Source organism: Strix uralensis, chromosome 2 (genome assembly GCF_047716275.1).
Source record: "Strix uralensis isolate ZFMK-TIS-50842 chromosome 2, bStrUra1, whole genome shotgun sequence".
NCBI classification, from domain to species: Eukaryota; Metazoa; Chordata; class Aves; order Strigiformes; family Strigidae; genus Strix; species Strix uralensis.
Window position 1 is genome coordinate 130592695 of NC_133973.1, and position 18373 is coordinate 130611067.

Here is an 18373-nt window from a genome sequence, read left to right on the forward strand (position 1 = left end):
ATTGGCTGGCGCCCGCCGGGGGCAGAGGCTTCTGGGAGTTGTAGTTTCCCGGGAGGAGGCGCCGGGCGGCAGCGCGCGGGGCGGGGACTCGGTTTCCCGGCAGCCCCCGCGCTGCGTGGCCGCCGGGTGGAGGGGGGGGAGGAGGAGGCCGAGGCCGTGGCAGCCGCCATGTTGATGGCGTGGGATGCTTTTAGCTCGGGAGCAGCGACCAGGGAACTGGGTTAAGATGTTTGGAAAAAGGGGGAGGGTGGGAGCCAGGCGTGGGTTCAGGGGGTGAAAAGAGCTTGTGCGAGGGGGTGAGAGAGAAGGGGGAGGTTGAGGGGGCGCGGCGGGTTGTGGAGGGCCCTGAAGGACATCGCGCGGGGGCCGGTTGCCCCTCGGTGCCCGCCGGCTCTTGGTAGGGCAGCGGCTCTCCGTGGCGGGAGCGAGGTGTGGGGTGGGAGGCTCTTATCGGGGCTCGCCCCTGTGTGCTCCAGAGGGGCCCTGGGGTGGGCGGGCCTCGGCGGGGCGGGAGCGGCGCCCGCTGAGGCGGGTCTGTGGAAGGAGCTGGGGGGTGGGGGGGTGGTGTGGAAGGGGCCGGTGGTCGCGGTTGCGAGGGCAGGCTGGCAAGCGGCTGCTGTGCATGGCGGGGCTGGGATGGGGGTAGCGTTGGGAGGGGGAGGCAGCCGTGTGGCGTAGGAAGCCGGGGCGGCTCCGGTGGCCCTCGCGGTGCTGTCCCTTGCACCCTCGGGGAAGAGGGGCCCCTGCGGGGGCTGTATTTGCTGAGGTGTTTGGCCTTGTCTGGGATGAAGTATAGAGAGCGGTTTAAAGAGCAGGGCTGAGCTCTTGGCCTGGCCTTGGTAAGGGAGGCCCTCAGCAGGGAGCAGGCTGGGACGTGCCCTTGTCAGACACCAGGCGACAGCCTGTGCTTGCTGATTTGGGCCTCTTTTTAAGGGTTGTGGCTTCTGTCTGATGTCTGATAACCACACTAATAGCGCTTGGCTGTCATAGATACGTGGCTTAGTGTGACCAGCAGGAGGAGCTTTGCTCCCGCCTAAAGGCAGCTGTCCTCAGTATGACCATAGAGACATAAATCAACCTTGAAAAAGCTAAGAGAGTGGATGAGATGGTGTAAGACCTCTCAGCGTGGTGTAGGAGCAGTCAAGCTAACTTGCTTCCCAGGTTTCTCTGTGCTTGCTGTCTAGTGTTGGCATGGCTTAGCCAGCTGACTAGGTGCCGTCTGAGTTCAGCATGCTCTCTGGTTGGTGTGTAGGAGGTAGGCTAGATTTTGAGCAGTGGGTTGTAGACTTTCTATACTGAACATCATCCCTGCTTGTGCTTGTCTTGGTGCTGGGGAATGGAAAATGAGCCCTTCACCAAATGAGAGATTAATTAAATCTCAGACTTAAGGGGACTGAAGTTAAATAACACATGGAAGATCTTTGGTCAAAACTGGAAAGGAAGATACTCAAAGTATTGCATGGTTTGCGAAATAACACCATTTCTAGTTACAGCTGATTCCTGTTAAATAAAGTACTTTATTACTTCAAGAAGATACTCCATTAAAAAGACTTGTGAAGAGTTTTGCAGGCTGGCTGGAAGTCTTGGCTAAAGTCCAGGAGTGGTGTAGCTCAGGAAAAAATGGGTTACAAGTTTTTGGTTTATACTTTGGCTCCTCCTGGAGGTAAGTAAAATGCATTTGCTCAGGATATTGCCTCACTAACTACACAGCTATAGCAGTCTGTTAGCCGCAGGATACACTTGAATGGTGGAGGAAGGATGTCATGAGATGTTCTGTGATGCAGTTACTTAACCTGAACCTTGCAGCCTTTCAAGATTTGTTGATATTACAGCAGTGTGTGCCATTCTTCTCTCTCTAAGTACAGCTCCCTCCAGTTAAAGAATTTGAACCAGTTGCTTGCCTTCCTGTAAAATGTGCAGCATCCTGGGACAGGAGGTACTTCTCCCCACACCCAGCTTGTCCAGTTCTGCGTATTAATCACTGAAGAAAAGGAGTGGAGAGAGTGTAATGCTCTGTTATTGATATAACTTTCAGTAATGGTTGCATACATCTGAAAAATTACAAGTACAGCCCCTTCTATTTCTTTTCTACTTCTGTTTCTTTACACAGATACCTTTAGATTAGGTGTGCTGTAGGTGGGGGAAAAAAGGGGCAGTGACACGATGACTTCTGTCACAACAGTTGCCCACTGTAGACTTTAAGCCTATGCTCATCTGTGCAGCTGATGCCAAGCAATGGTGGTAAGTATTGCTGTGGGATAACTGCAGGGGGAGCTTGGTTCTCTTTTCTATAACTGGCAGAAAACATGTATGTAGAATCTTCCATCTGAGATAATCTGCTAACCTAATGACATTATACTTTGTTTTTTAAAGTGGTGAGAAGCAATTGGTTTCATCTGCACCAATTCCCTCTCTTCCTCCCTTTTCCCATTGTGTCCTCTGGGGAGGAGACAAGGATGCATCCTGCTTTACAGATAACTTTATTTCACCGTTTATACCACATTTATCTGAACATGTAGATGCCACAGATGTCTCAGCCAAGAGTTGCTGTAGCATATTGAAATGTAGAAAAAAAAAGAATTGTAGAAAAGTTATAGAAAAAAGGAAATACAGAAACAAGGCAAATGATGCAAGAGACAAGTAAAATAGTCTTCTGTGTGTGTAGTTCACTTTATCATTTTGGGGGGTGTCTGATATGTCAGTGTATGGATTTACTCAGTGATCACAACTTGTCAGAAATGTTAATGATGAAACCTGTGTTATATGTCTCAAGCTTGGATACTCGGTTCACCTGAAAGCGCTAATGTCCAAGTCTCTTCTGACCTAACAGGTCTTAATTGCAAGATCCACAAGAAGCTTACAGTCCTATTGCAGAAATAAGTGTTGTCTCAGCATTTCATATGAAAAGACGTAAGGTGATGATAGATTTGAAAGCCTGCCTTTGGTGTTTCTTAAATACATCGGTATACTCTGGTTCAGTCCTGTTTAATGAAAAGTTATTCCAGTGTCTGTATGGTCCTGAGCCTATGATGCTTACACGTTTGTCTGTACAGGGCTACTATGCTGATACCCTACACTGCAGAAACTATGGGTTGTCTTTGTCCCTAAAGTGATTTTGGTCACTGTGGACTCAGGTAAGCAACCACCCAGTGTCCCGAGGACCAGGAGAAGCACTTGGAAGACCCTGCAGGAGGGATGTGGAAGATGAGGATAAGTAGGAATGTGTGATGCCTTTGTTCAAAAAAGAAATTGCTTAATCTAAATCCGTATGTAGAAACCTGGCTTCATATCTCGGCTTTCATTCTGACAAGTTCTTGCTCTTTAATGAAAACTTCAAGGATTGGGATGCTCTAAATTGAGCTGCACTGGATAGTATACCAAAACCAGCTCTGCAGTCTGCATGAGAAATAACGAATTTATGAGATTAAGTATACAAATATGCCATAACATTATTTTTAAGGTGTCTGTTACTCTGGTGTCATGGTGTCAACATCCATGTCAGTGCAGCAGGGAGGACTGACAGGATGTTGGGGTTGTCTCAGTTCTTGCAAATCGTTAGGCCTTACATAGTTCCTAGTATGCAAATTAGCTGGATGAAAGGATTTTCATACGCACTCAAGCAGGGAGTGCAGTATGGTTTCTAAGGGTGATTGATAGGATCTATGCTAGTCTTGGCACATAATTTTTGTTTTACAATCCCCTTTTCTTAATTATCCCAGCTATAAAGCTTAGTTGTCCACAGTCCCCTTGGAGGAAGGAGGAGAGTTGAAGTGTCACTGACCAAGTGTTTGCTTCAAAGCCTGTGGGGGAAGGGTGTAAACGCTTTAACATCAAAGTTACTGCTCAGATTCTGGAGGCTGAAGAAGCTGCTATGAAAGTTGTTTGTCTTCCATGGAGCTATTTTGCAGAGTCTGGAGCTGCAGTGTGAAAGGTAAGAGAGTTAATTGAGCTGGGTAGAATAGGTAAGTACTTCTATATTGAGTTACAGTTTCCAAGTGTCTTAAGAATAACTACAGAAAAATTCATTGTGTTGTGTTTTTTTGTTCTTAAACAGGGAGAGCTTGGAAAAACAGGTAAGAGTGGAAGGCTTCTGTGCCTTTTTAAGTGTTCTCAATGAAATTGTGGGGAGGCAGCTGTGAAAGCAATTTCTGGAAGAACCTACTATTTCTGCATAGCCAAAAAAGTTTGTAAAGCATCTCTGAAAATAATTCTAGTGACTAATTATAAAGTGTTTAATTTTTTTTATCTTTCAGTACAAGAAGAGTGCTCTAAGAGCAGTCAACAACCTCTTCAGGTAGCACAGACATGTTCTTCAGCTGAGACGTGGCAGCAGTTCAGTGGCAGTTACACAACAGAAAAGGGTGTGCAGGCTACTGCAAGTTCCTGGGTTCATAAGAACTGGTATCTGAAAGAACTCACTTTAGAGAGAAAAAACTTGGTTTCTTCCACAACTTTTAACTCCCTTGAGTTTAAGTGAGAACTCATCTAATACTGAAACAGGAAATTACTTTTATTGTAGGTACTGGAGAAGGGCATCAGAATAGGGGACTAGTCAGGGCACTGTCATGGGCCTTGGAAGAACTGCAGGTAGTTCGAGTACAAGAGACTCCAGTTGTGGGAAGCTCCTTTTTGGGTAGGCACACTAGGAGTGGGGGAAACCTGCTCAACGGAGGGGACTCAGAAGTTGTGTATGTTCTGCAGCTGTTTCTTAGGTACATCCAGCTATCTCTCTTAAGGTGGGATGGCCTAAGATGACCACTGACGAGAGCATGTATGCAACTATCCAGAACCACCTAAACAGCTTCAGTCTTTGTTGAATAAGTATTTCCTGATTTAAAAATAATAGCTTTGCTTGGTTCACCTAACTCCTGCAGAGCTGTCTGACTGATTGCAGCACTGCTCTGAGGATAAGAAACCTTCCCCACCCATGGGTTGCTGGAGACTGGCACACAAACATGACTCAGATAGGCTCCAGGGCTGAGGGTAAATCCTTTGGTTGCTCGTGTTCCAGTTTAATGTACACACCAGGTGCACCTAAGCATTTCCACGTCGAACAAGAAAACACTTGGGCTGTGCTGGTTCAGCTGAGCTTTGTGTGCACTGCCCTCTTCAGCACAAAAGTAAAACCCTGTATTGCATAAAGCAGGTAGGGGTATCACGCGACAGTTACGCTGGGCGTGGACCTCACCACTAATCCTGGGAAGGTCCCTTTTTGTTGTATAGTGGTAAAACTGAGTTGATAACTGACACCGTTTAGCCAATGTGCGTGTCTCTGCCAGACAAGCAGTCTGTGAGCTGAGAAATCCTCAAGCATGGTACTAGCTTTTACTCCTTTAAAAAAAAAAAAAAAGGGAGCAGGGAATTTGTTGGAAGGGTCACATAAACTACTGAAATTAACAGCCCACTAAAAATATCTTTGTGGATATAATACGTTTTGGCAAGTGATGAATGGTGTGACAAAGGCAATGTGAACATTCAGTTATGGCAGACTTCCAACACTGTTCCTTGTCCTGTTTTCGTGAAGTTTGTAGGGGAAAAGAGTTGGACATGGAGAACATGCAAGCCCTAACCAGAGGTAAAAAAAATTAATTTTAACAACTGGAATTTTGTGTCGAATTATGCACCATGATTTAATTTTTTAAGGAAGTCCTGCAACTAAATTGATTATGCATGCTAGTGTTCTCAGGTTCTCCAGCTATTTGGATGCAGTGGTGCAAAATGTATGGTGCTTCCTATATGATTCAGCTTAAAATACAAGCTTTGGCAGTGTGAGTACCTAAACAACAGTATTGCAGAGCATTCCTTAATCCACACAAACCACTTCCTTTTGGGTAAGTAATGCTGCATTGTGGAAAAAGCACAACTCCAGAGAGAGCATCATTTGATAGTGTCTCCTGTGCCAGAATTCCTTGGGTTTGCTCTCTTCCTTGCCTTGGACTCTGCTGTTTACCCACACTTTTAGCCTTTCTATACATTATCACTGGTTGGCTCTTACCTACCACCTGATTATTTCTTGTTTTTTGCTGTTTCTCTGTAAAATACCTCTTCTTGGAAAACTGGGAACAACGATTTCAGATTCCTGGCCAAGTTTCCACTCACATGGTTTCACTTGCTCTGTTCTGTCAAGTTACTTACATGCAGTATCCTGAGGATATAATTTAGTGGACTGCTAGTAAGCAGCTAACCTTTATGTCTTGGCCCCAGTCCACGTAGGTCAGGTTTACACAAGCCTGCTTCCTCAGGATGAATTCAATGGCTACTCTTACAGCCCCTGGTTTACTGTTGCATGACTTTATGAAAAAATAGCATTATGCTGCTCTTGCAGACTTAAGAAAGGACATGCTAGGATTGATCACTTTACCTACTGACTTGCACGACCCAGAATCTTATGAATCTTGCTTTTCTGCATACAGAAGTGCTCAAGGTGAGAAAGATACTTTTTTCATGTCTTAATAGGTCTGACACTGCAATATAGGAGAGGCTTTTCAAAAGAGCATAGAGGTGAGAAGCTGGCTGTTTACCTTGCTCAAAGTAGAGTCTTCTCCTCAGGTTCTGGATTCATGCACATAAGAGTTGTTTTATATCCAGTAGAGCCTTTTTGGGCATGCATTCCTGGGAGGCGTATTACCTGAGCTGCCTGCTTTAAGCTGCGTGGCCAGCAGGGACAGAGAAGTGATCTTACCCCTGTACTCGGCACTGGTGAGGCTGCATCTTGATTCCTGTGTTCAGTTTTGGGCCCCTCACTACAGGAAGGACATTGAATGACTTGAGCATGTCCAGAGAAGGACAACGAAGCTGGTGAAGGGTCTGGAGCACATGTCGTACGAGGAGCGGCTGAGGGAACTGGGGTTGTTTAGTCTGGAGAAGAGGAGGCTGAGGGGAGACCTCATCACCCTCTACAAGTACCTGAAAGGAGGTTGCAGAGAGCTGGGGATGAGTCTCTTCAACCAAGTAACAAGCAAGAGGACAAGTGGTAATGGCCTCAAGTTGCGCCAGGGAAGGTTTAGACTGGATATTAGGAAGCATTTCTTCACAGAAGGGGTTGTCAGGCGTTGGAATGGGCTGCCCAGGGAGGTGGTGGAGTCCCCATCCCTGGAGGTGTTTAAGAGTCGGGTTGACATAGTGCTGAGGGATATGGTGTAGTTGGGAACTGTCAGTGTTAGGTCAATGGTTGGACTAGATGATCTTCAAGGTCTTTTCCAACCCAGATGATTCTGGCAGCTGTGATGCCATTGCTGGTTTAAGGAGTTTGGCATTATCTTTCTCCCCTTGGCTTCCTGTGCCACAGTACACCATTCTCTTTCATGCCAACACAACTATCTGGAGCAGCATAGTGAGCTATCGGTGTCTTAATCAGGGTGTTAATGGACACTCCCTGCCCTGTGTATGCTTTTCTGTGGCTCCAGGTGGAAGCAGAGGAGGTTTGCAGTTGTGTGGCTTTCTAAAACCTGGATCAGGTTAGTGAGCTGGTTTAGGGCATTTGCAATATGGCCAGATGCACAGCAGAAGTCAGAAGTTCGTAGTCTTGTTGCTAAAGCCTCTCTCTCATTAAATCATGCATCTAAGGCTGCAGTTTATTTTGTGGGGGAGGAGCAGCAGCAGCAGCAGGGCGTCCCTTGTGCACATTGATGCTTTTGTTAACCATGTTTTTCTGCTTTAGGTCTCATGACCCAGCCAAATGTGTTGCTGCGAGTAGCCTTCTGACCAGGCGGCAGCAGCTTGAGAAACCCTGATGTCTGTAAGCAGCACTGGTGATTGCTAGGTGTGGTCCAGACAAATCCCAGTGGGAGAAGAAAGCTGGAATAAAATGTGGAGGAGTTTTTCTCTTAAGTTTGGGGGGTTTTGACTGTCACAGAGAGTACTGATATGTTCTCTTATGATGGAACTAATTTCTTACAGTTAGGGCGTTGTATGTGACCCCTGCACACATAGCCAAATATCCCTTTTTATATTTAATGGCAGAGTAGATCTGCAAAAAAGAGAATTAGGTTCTAAAATGTTGCACATATGATAGAGTAAAAGCCTAATCTCAGTTTTCCACTTCAGTGTTTCTGCAGTGCTCCTGATACAAGTGAATTCAGCTTTGCTACCATGAACTCTTTACAATGCAAATATGATTTACAGCCTCCATTCTGATAGTGGTGAAGTCTTTGATAAGGATGATGTGGTGGCAGCTCTTTCATAGTGATGTTCAGTGGCTTGCTCTGCTTTAGCAAATGTCAGCTAAAATAGTAATTGCATCCCCTAAGAGATTATTGCTGTTAACCTTTCTGGAAAAACAAATGAGAAGTAGAGGGAGATGCAATCCTCAGATGAATTGGCAGGAGGGTGTTGCACAGCTAAGTGGGTCCTACCTCTCACCAGGGATGAAGGGCAGTCATGATTTACTAGCTCCTATCAGTGAGATCCATTTAGGCTTCTGCAAATTCCTGACCACTGAAAGCTCCCTCATCTCCAGGGTAGATTGTGACTGGAGCAACCACTGTCCCAGTGCTACCTCCTGGAAATGAGTGGGTGAGGAAAGAGTTTATTTTAGTAGGTCCAATGAAAAGAAATGAATTTGCTTACTCTTCATTATAAGTAATGAATATTTTTAATTTATACAATATAAATATTTTAATAGTGTAAATATATTTATAAATACATACCTGGGAATATAGTTATATATGTATCTAAAATGTATGTATTTAAATACATTTACATACATTATATTCATACATTAACAATTTATTATAGATATATAAAAATATTAAATTTATATTTTATAAAATATTGATTAAGCCAGGGCAATCACAGAAAAATAGAGGAGCTCTGTGTTGCCAGCAGACTCCTGGGATGGAGTAGCTGTTCCCTCTTCAGAACAGATCCAACATAACAGTCTGGTCCCCAACAAATATGGTTGGACTAGATGATCTCCAAGGTCTTTTCCAACCTAGATGATTCTGTGAAATACATTTTGTGTGAATCCTCTTGTTTTGTTAAAATTTCTAATCATATCTGTCTTTTAAGCTCTCATCTTTAAGAAGGTTATTTGCCTGTGGATTAACCTTGTCATGAGTACTGAGGCATGTGACATGCTTGGCCACGGAAGCAGGTATGTGTGGGGTCTCTCACAAGTTTCTGTCAACACTTGAGTGTTGTGGCTCTCCAGAATGGATAACGTTGCTGCCATTCATTCTGAGTGGCATTGCAGCCTCATTCACATGGGTTTGACAGTATCTCAAATATCCTAGCCTTTCACTATAGTCAGTTCTCTGTTATCTGAAGGTAAATATAGGTACGAGTCATGACAGCCAAGATCCTGGGTTTGGAATACGCCTGCCTCCCTGTAGCATTCAGTCATGCTCTTGGGTGTGGGTGGACCTGCTTCTCGGGTACAGCTGACTTACCAGTGTTATTCCTCCTAAAGGAAACATGCACCCTGAACTTCCCCTGTGCTATGGTAGTACTTCATGTGCACAACCTTCAGGTAATGTTCACCTCTGTGGGATGCAAAGGGCTGGCTACCCCAGTCTCCCTGAATTTACTACTGGGCAGTCAGTGACACAGCAGGGCATGCAAGGTGTTACTTTGCTCGTGTCCACCACCCACAAATGGCATTTGGTTTTGGTCACCATTTTTTTTCTAGCTAATACACAGGTGTTAGGGGGGGTTTTGCCAACCCACAGGCTTTCCAAGCTTTGGTTTTTTTCCTTTTCTGTGATGTCTCCCTGTCACCCATACCTAGTACATCACACTCAGTGTTCAATCTGTAGTTTATACCCTGATGTGTGTGAGAAGCCCTAGGATAATGCCCCATTTGTTCAGCTGTGTGGAGCTGGTAATTCTGGTGACTGCAGAATTCTGACTATTGCATCCCATCATTATAAAGCAGAAAAAAGAAAGCTTGGAGGAAAGAGCCCTTTCCTTCTTGCCTATTGGGCTGTCCTGAACAGCCCCAGAGCTGGTGCAGGGGGCTGATCAGATGCTGCCCTCCATCCATCCCCTGCCCTGGGTGGTGGAACAGCAGCACCCGATGGTGGAGGTGGTGAGGGGCCACCAGTCTCAAGAGGTGCTGTCTTCTGCCTTTGTCCCTTTCTGTCCCCATGGCTTCTGTGCCACCTTCCTGAAGCTCATTCCCATTTTTGTTTGAAAACAGCTGCTCTAATACAGCCCTTTAGCACAAGCAGTCTTTAGATACAGAAGGTCTGGATGTGTCTTGGTATGCCATCAGATGAACTTTTTTCATGTCCCTTATGCAGTATGTAACAAAGGAGATGTTGTGGACAAGGTGCAAGAAATCTTTGTAAAGTCTTGTGTGTGACCTCTGCAAAATTTCACAAAGCACCTTATGTGGCTTGGTCTTCTCTTCAGTGGTACCAGGATCAAATATTCTTTCATGGCCCTATCGTGGTAATCTTGCATTAGGGTTTTGAAATCCTCTGCTAAGTAAGAAGGCCCCGATGAGTTCACAATGTGAAAGTGGCTCTACACTTTTTACAAGGGTCCTTCAGAGCAGATGTTGATGGGAAGAACATGTTTGACCCATTTCCATTTCTTTTAGCAGATGTTTCAGCCCCAGAGAATCCCTACATGTTCTATGTAACTTAATTACATTTCTCCATTTTGTACAAATATGAACATTTTTATGCAAAGGCATATAAATGGCATTTCTGTCATGTTTTACATTACAGCTGCATGCATCCACATTAGCTAAGTCAGGAATATTTGAATAACAGATGTTAAAATTGGGTCATAAATCACAAGAGTTACTGAGCTCAAACTTCAGAGGACCTAGATCCTCTCCTAGTACATTCATTGGGCAAATAATTTATACCTCAGGACCATGTGTTGCACTGGAGGACACCTGTTAATATCTGACTGCTGCTAATCCAGCGTCTCTTTATCTCTCGGAGAAAATATTTCCTCTGATTCCCACTGAATCTTGGGAGGGGGTGAGGGGGAAGAGATCTAATAGCACTTAAGAGGTAGATGAAAAGTGCTGTCCATGTGCTGAGTTTCATATTTTTAGCCCTTGCATTTTAAAAATTTGAAGTAGCACCTTCCATTTCCTAAACTGATGACACCTGAGGCTAAATAGATCTCTACAGCCAATTGCCTCAAATACCTCAAAGACAAAAATGCCATTTTGCAGATACCCAGTGAAGATGTAGAACCATGGTATTGCTGGGAACCAACCAGTTGCAAAAATACAATAGTGCAAAAATTTGTCAGCAGGCTGAGCAAGTTCATCCCTTCTTACAATATTATGCCTACAGTGTTCTGTCTAAAATCTATTATCCCTTGGAAAACCAGTTGACAACATTTTAAAGAGGAGAATCAAATACTTCACAGTACCTCTGTAGGGTTCTCCCCATTTTAATGCACTAATAAGTGTAGCCAACTACCACTCCCATCTCAATAAAGATTTTATTGGAATCCATCTGTAGATAAAATGTAACTTCTTGAAATAGTTTTAACTACTCATCTGTTTCCATAGTCTGTGGCATCATTGGCTATGTTCACATTTCTAAGTCTTAAGATGTAAAGTGGTCTTGTGTTACTTCTTTAGAAAACAGTAAAAATCATTTAAAAAGCCCTGATTTTTCAAAACAGGAACATTATATTTGCATTTTATTTTAAATAAAATGAAAGCATGCATGTGCTTATACAGTCAATGTTCAGGCAGGGTTTGTGGCTTACTAGCCCATCTGTTTTGCCTACAGAGCAGTAAAGAGAACACGGATCATGTTAGCAGTCATAAATCCTTCCCTTTGTGTCTTCTCCCCTATCACAGAGTCTCCTCTGGATGCAGCTGGGCTGGATGCAGCTGCAAGGGGAGTGAGGGAATGGCAGAGTTCCCCCACTGCAGACCCCCTGGCACCCTGTACTGCTAACGGGCAGAGAGGGGGTCTGGGTCCCTCCAGCTCCCCACCATTCGGATGACACCTCTGAGTCTTCGATGTAGCCAAATACTACATGGTGCTGCAAAAGGCACCTCAGAGGTGTTGAGCTCTGCTAGCTTTGAAATGAGACGCTGCTCTTGCTGCTAGTCCACTGTAATCGTGGGTCTCTACCAGCAGAGGGTGGCTGTAAAACCATTTATACATTGCTTTAAACACAGGCTGAATATTGAGAGTGATGGCCTTAGTGCTTCCTTCATTTCCTAATCCTCCATTTATCTTCAGTTAGTAATTATAAGAAATTAAGCATTTAATAGATTTTCATTTGAGCTTTTCCTCACTGTTTATTTTACTTTGACATTATTCTTCCAGATGAGAATAACCAAACATAATTAAATTTACAAAGACAGGTTTGGGATAATGTTGCTATTGATTGGGAACTATTTCAGTCTAGGACGAAAGTATTTGAAAGAAATAACTTTGTGAATAAGCTGTCAGTGTTCTAGCATTTATTAGGGATTGAAACTGAAGACACTGATAGTGAATGGAATTCATCTTGCTGAACTTCAGACACCTAACAGATGCCCATTCTGTGCTTAGGCTTTCCTTAGACTCTGTGGAGAGGACTGCACACATCCCAAGGCTGATTTCAATACCCCTTATCCTAATTTAGGTATCTAAGGTTACAGAACACAAGCTAGCAGGAGCCTGATCCCAAACAACATTTGTACATGTATAATTACTGTCATGTGGAGTCCCACTGTGTGTGACAGTTAATTATGTAGCTATTATGCAGGAGGGGGCTCAATTCTCATGCTTGTGTTTCAGGAAGACTAATTTGTCTCTTGAGATGTCTGTTCCTTTCTGTTGACTACAGAGGGAGCAGAGGTTAGACTAACTCAAAGTTAGACTTCTAACCTCCACATCTAGCTGAGACACATCTCACCCACTGTGTCTACAGGGTGGTGTTACTATTATTGGGTAATACTCTGCCTCCTCTTTAAAGATCTGTAGAAACTTAACAGATTTTATGGATCTGATTTCACATCCAGTGGCATGAAGTATGACAGTTACTTACGTAATTAGTAGATAGTCATTAACTTTTCTGAAATCAGTGGAATTCCACATGGGAGCAATTGCACGAGTATAAGTAGTTCAGGCTGTTGTTGACTGCAGATCTGTTAGGAAGCTGTTCATAATAAAGGGTAGTAGTAAGTGATGATGGCAAATTTATCATGTTCTAATATATAGTGATTTATATTCTGTGCTAGATGTTCTGTTGAGAATTCGCCTACACATATTTAAGTAGTTTTTAAAGGTTTGAACAATTCAAAAATTCCTGTCTTTAATTTCAATTTATTTACCACTCTGAACCTGTTTTCAAAACTGAATTCCTAACTAAAGTTCTTTAATTTTAAAAAACCTGAGTACTAGCAGTCTTCACTTTTAAGTATTTCAGAAGTATAGCACAGATGAGGCCTTAGTATCTTCTAGAGTAGGTAACATTCCTCTGTGCAGAAATAGAGCAACCTAGTGACCAATTCAAGCAGACGATTGAAGAGGCATCTTCCATAATGGCTACAAACAGCAGATAGCCTCTGGCTTTCCCTTCCACAAAACAGGCAATACTAAACACACACACAAGTAGGATTGGCATCCTCCTCTTCTGCAGGGATCAAGCCTTTTGAACTAGTTTCCAAAACTGTATTCACGGTGCAAGAATAGTGTTTGATGTATTTGAACACAGAAAAATGTCATGGGAATGATTAAGGGATTAGAGGAACAGGGTCAGGAGGATAAGAGAAGGTTACTGTAGATAACGGGAGCGTATTCATGACACCAGCATATGCTGTAGCTCTTCCAGAACAGTTTCCAGTCTCCACCAGACTGCATAGAGCTTTCTGCAGGATTTAAGTGTGCCCAGCAATTGTGCTCTGCTCGAGGTTAATAATATGGAAAATTTCGTGTGTGAGTCCTTGCTGTAATGACCTGTTAGTATACATATGGGCTTTCCAGTTATGGAAATGACCCATGATTTATGAAATAGCCTCTTCCTGTTTGCAATGATGCAGTGACATATTGAGTCATCTCTAACCCTTTAGCCTTCCCTGTACAGGCTCTTTGTTGTTTGCTGCCTGTCCCCTAGGATTTGGATTGATGATAGTGGACAACAGTTTTTACTTGAACTAGTCTCAGTTTTATCAGTTTTGGATGAATTACTGCCTCTTCCTAGGGAAAAGGTTTGAGCTACATCACTGTTAATCTGAATTATAATAAATTGCTAAAAAATGAGCTGCGTGTAGTTTGGGTTAAATTAATGAATTCTTGATTTTTTGATTAATTACTTGCATTCACTGCAATCTCTAGCTTTTGATTCCCTAAAGCGAGGTTAAATTATGTTAGCGATTTAGCCCTTAACCTTTTCATGGAGGAGGCAAATTCCTGTTTGCTTTTGTTTTTCAACATGATGACCATCTATACAGAGAGATTAAGTGTGGGAAGATCATGCTATAATACCATCTTGACAAGAATGGTTTTTTGCTTTGTTAAATGGAGCCAATCTACAAAAAATGTCCTAAAACCATATTGCAGGTCTGTAGTTATCAAGACCAAATTCATTCACATCTGTGATATTATATCCATTGATGCCCTTACTCTTACAGTCTAGTTCAACTCCTAACATGGTTTTGGTTCTATCTACTAAAATTAAGACTTTTATTTTTTTGTGTAATAACAAAACCCTGCCATCCAAAAGTCTATTTGCCTATGAAAACCTGCCTCATGGATCACAGTCTCCTATAAAGATCTCTTCTGCCATCTGTACAAACCCTTCTGGTTTTGTAGGACTTGCAGTGATTTGTTTGTATGCCTTAACTCTATGCCTTGAGTGCGTCATGGCAATAAACAGTCCTGTCTCCAGCTTCTCCAGCATCTTATAGGCAGCTTCCCACTTGGCATATTGACTTGAAGTGGTTTCTTCCCCAACATGCCAAGGCACCTAACTCCTCCCATAGCTTAATGAGCCCAGGGGCCCAAGAATTTCTGGATTCAGCTGGAAGGTAGATATTGCAGTGCTCCACCAGATTGTATTGCACTGCCTTTGGGAGTGAGCCCCTAATGCTACTAAAATCTCAGCAGTATGACATCTGATCCTTCAAGGGCTGAAATGTCTGAAAACAGAACATAAATTCTTTCATCAGGTTCTTACACTCAGATATTTTATCCTTTCTCTACATAATATAGCAGGGGCTTAGGTAAAGCAGGTTGGATGCTCTTTCTTATTCAGGGTGGCTTAGTTTAGTTTAACTTTGAAAACATTGTCTGGCTAAAGAGCTGCATATTCAGCAGCTACACAGTGATGGGTGTGCTGACAAATAGCTGGAAACCGCAGAGCTATGTTGTTGTTAATTCCCTTCTGCCAGTGAGACATTCCTGTTCATCTCTTGGACAGTATCGTAAGTCAGTTACTGGTCTTGCCTGTCACTGGACCCAGATGATACAGTGTGAACTCATGCGTAATCTATATGCCAGTTGTATAGCCATTGTGCCTTCCTAGAACCAAGTCTTTTTTAGATATTATCCCACAGAGAAAGAGGAAAGAAGATAGAACAAGCTAAGTGATATCAGTGGGGTAAAAGAGCCAACAATTTTCCAGATTTGAAATGCAGTGCCTTTGGTTATTGACAATTTACAGGTGCTTCGTCAAGGCATAGAATTTTGCAAAATCTTTGACAAGGAAAATACAGATGTGACATGATGTTTTTTCTTGTGGGACATTTTAATTGCTATGCTCAACTTTCCCAGTGGGATCTTACTTTCAGCAGGGGTTTGTCATCACTTACTTGATTTGGATGAACTTTTACCAAAATCAACAAGGAAGGAATTGACAGGATGGACTTTAGTAACGGAAATTGTGACACGTTTGAAGAGAACACATGCTTGGAGGAGGGGCTATTTCTGTTTCAAAAAGTAGCTTCTTATCAGCAAAACAAGCTCTGCTCTTTCCTGCAGATGTCTGTGCCTTGCAGCAATGCTAAGAAGATGTTTCATCTTGTGAGAAGGCAAGGGAAAGAGATTTACTATAGTAAGAACATCTATGCACACGCTATCTAAACTCCAGTCATTCTATTGAGTTGAACTAAGACAAGCATTAAAACCAGCTGGGACTGTAATGATTAGAAGTCCTTGCAGTTATTGCAAGGTCTGTTTTTCTACTGAATCAACACATGCTGCAGCTTCTATGATGAAGGAAAAACATATTGGTACAACAGCACACAAAAATACCACTCACTGCCCTTCTGTCGACTGGTCATGGGTGGCTCAGGGCAGACATGTCAGTCTTCCAAGACAAATCAACAGTGCAAAACTTGAGTGTATGAAAAATGCCTTTTTTTTAATACACAAAGGTCAGTTTTAAAGCAGTGGAGATGTTAAGCAGTGCACAGAGATCTTTCAGAAATCAAACTGAACACAAGTAGCCAGGAGTCCAAGAACTGACTTACAGCAGTGATGATGCCTTCTCTCCTACTATTTCTACTCCTCACTCTTCCCTGAGACACTACAACCACAACTGATAGCATACCCTGTCTTCCCAAACCTAAATATTCACTCACACACAGAGAAGAACATTGGAGGCTTTTTAAAAGCTCCTTGATAACTGGAACAAGAAAACTTAGCAATGAGTGGAATGTCTTCTTATAAAATGCCAAATAGCCGTGTGTTTTTTAGGTCAAAAGCTAACAAGATGAGCTGTGAGCTCTTATTACTTCTTCTGTTCCTTCACAGTAAAAATCTGGAGTGCTTTAAAAATGCTGAGAACATGACAGTGACTGACAAGAAAAGAAGGGATCTAAGGAGATACTGTGCTGAAGAAATTTTAATTATTTTTATGAAACAAAATTGATACTGATGTAGGTCTTGCATTTGCAATCTCAGCCAGAAGTCAGGGCTAAGTTTTCACAACCAAGACCCTGACACATGCTGCCTTTCACCCTTATGAAAGAACACCTAATTTGGTAAAATCCCAGAGTGACTTTAAGGAGAGAGGTCCTAAGAAATTAAACATCTGCTTGAACTTTTTAACTTTTTCTCAGTGAAAGCATGCCTTATTTTTAGTATGTGTGCAGTGCGTGTGTGAGGCTGCTTCCATCATTTTTATTACTGGATCCATGCACTAGTGGATCCCCAAGCATACGCTTTGGTTCCAGATAGGTATGGGCATGCGACCACATTTCCATCAAATTGAGTATCTATGGTATGGAGTTCATATGAGTTTTATAACAGCTGGTAGCTGATACCTGATCTAACATAAAGTGACAACGGCACAGAGAGAGCAGTAGCTGTAATCACATTAAGTGTGTCAGTATGAAATCAATGAAACTTTTAGAGAAATTTTAACTGGCAGCATGAGTAAAAGCTGGATCTACACCTTGGATAGTGGGTTATGGTATATCTCTTCTGATACTAAGGATCCTAATGTTGGATTTACTGTGTCATTAAGCCACAGCCAGAGAGGAGGAGGGTGAACGGTATCTTTTACAGTTACTAAAAATGGAAAGCACTCTGTCACTGGTATGTTCTCCGTGAAAAAAACAGTGCTATTTGAAAACTGCTGTTGGAGATGATTCAACCATCATCTATCTACATGTTAAATCTTCAAAATATTTTGTGTTACTGCATAGTGATGGCAAAGAACAATGTGAAACTGCTAATGTACTAACAGGGAGATTTAAAGAAGATGTGGCACAGGCATTTGTATAACTGTACTTTGTTGAGCTGAGCATGGGTACGAGTCTTGTCTGCTTGGATCATGTAACTGGCCTAAAACCAAAATATACACTTAATATTCAACAAGCCACCTATGCCCAGTAATGACAGGGTCCTCCAGTGACATGTTAACTATGTCAATAAACTATTAGCTAAATAGTAGCTGGGTTTTCTGGTTAAAAGAAAACTAGACCTTCATTAAATTCTATGATAAGGGTAAAAGAAAGAATTACTTCTTTCATTCTGTAATCTGCTTATCTGCTGTGTTAACTTGGTGACTGGATAATTTGAATGTACTAATTTATTGACTTAACTGAAATTGCAGCCTAAATCATATAAAATATAGAGCATCGCTTTGTTTTTAATCAGTTTGGTGAAACTGTAAGTAAATTAGGTAAGTAATGTGCTTTGTGAGATTCATGTTTGTGCACTCTCCCTTTTTATGCAACCCATGCATGGGACACAAAATGCGTTCACTTCGTTAGACCGCACCCTGGGTCACAAACTCTGGAGGCATACAGAAGCTCTGGTGTGAAATCACCAGCCTCTTGTGTCTGTTTCCAAAGCAACTACCTACATCCCTTACATTACACAGGCTGTAACATCCCTGATAAAAAAACCCATGATAGTTATCTATCTAGCAATACTGAGAATGTAGCTGTTTATAAATTACAAATATGCTTACGTGCTAGGGATTTGCTACTGTGCCTTCCGTCACCTGCGTA

The 18373-nt window shown here is 42.7% G+C and overlaps 1 long non-coding RNA gene across 26 annotated transcripts; it reads left to right on the forward strand.

Annotated features, from left to right (window-relative positions):
• The first annotated feature begins 175 nt into the window (after positions 1-175).
• On the forward strand, positions 176-18062 carry LOC141939821 (uncharacterized). 26 transcript variants are annotated; one of them, XR_012627750.1, is made up of 4 exons: positions 557-6973; positions 7661-8514; positions 9024-9094; positions 11777-18062. It is a non-coding gene; the product is annotated as an uncharacterized LOC141939821 (long non-coding RNA). The 26 variants fall into 26 exon arrangements; XR_012627751.1 differs by having other exon boundaries at positions 557-4294; positions 5525-5575; positions 5678-6973; positions 7661-18062; XR_012627759.1 differs by having other exon boundaries at positions 557-4073; positions 4254-4294; positions 5525-6973; positions 7661-18062.
• The last annotated feature ends 311 nt before the right edge of the window (positions 18063-18373 follow it).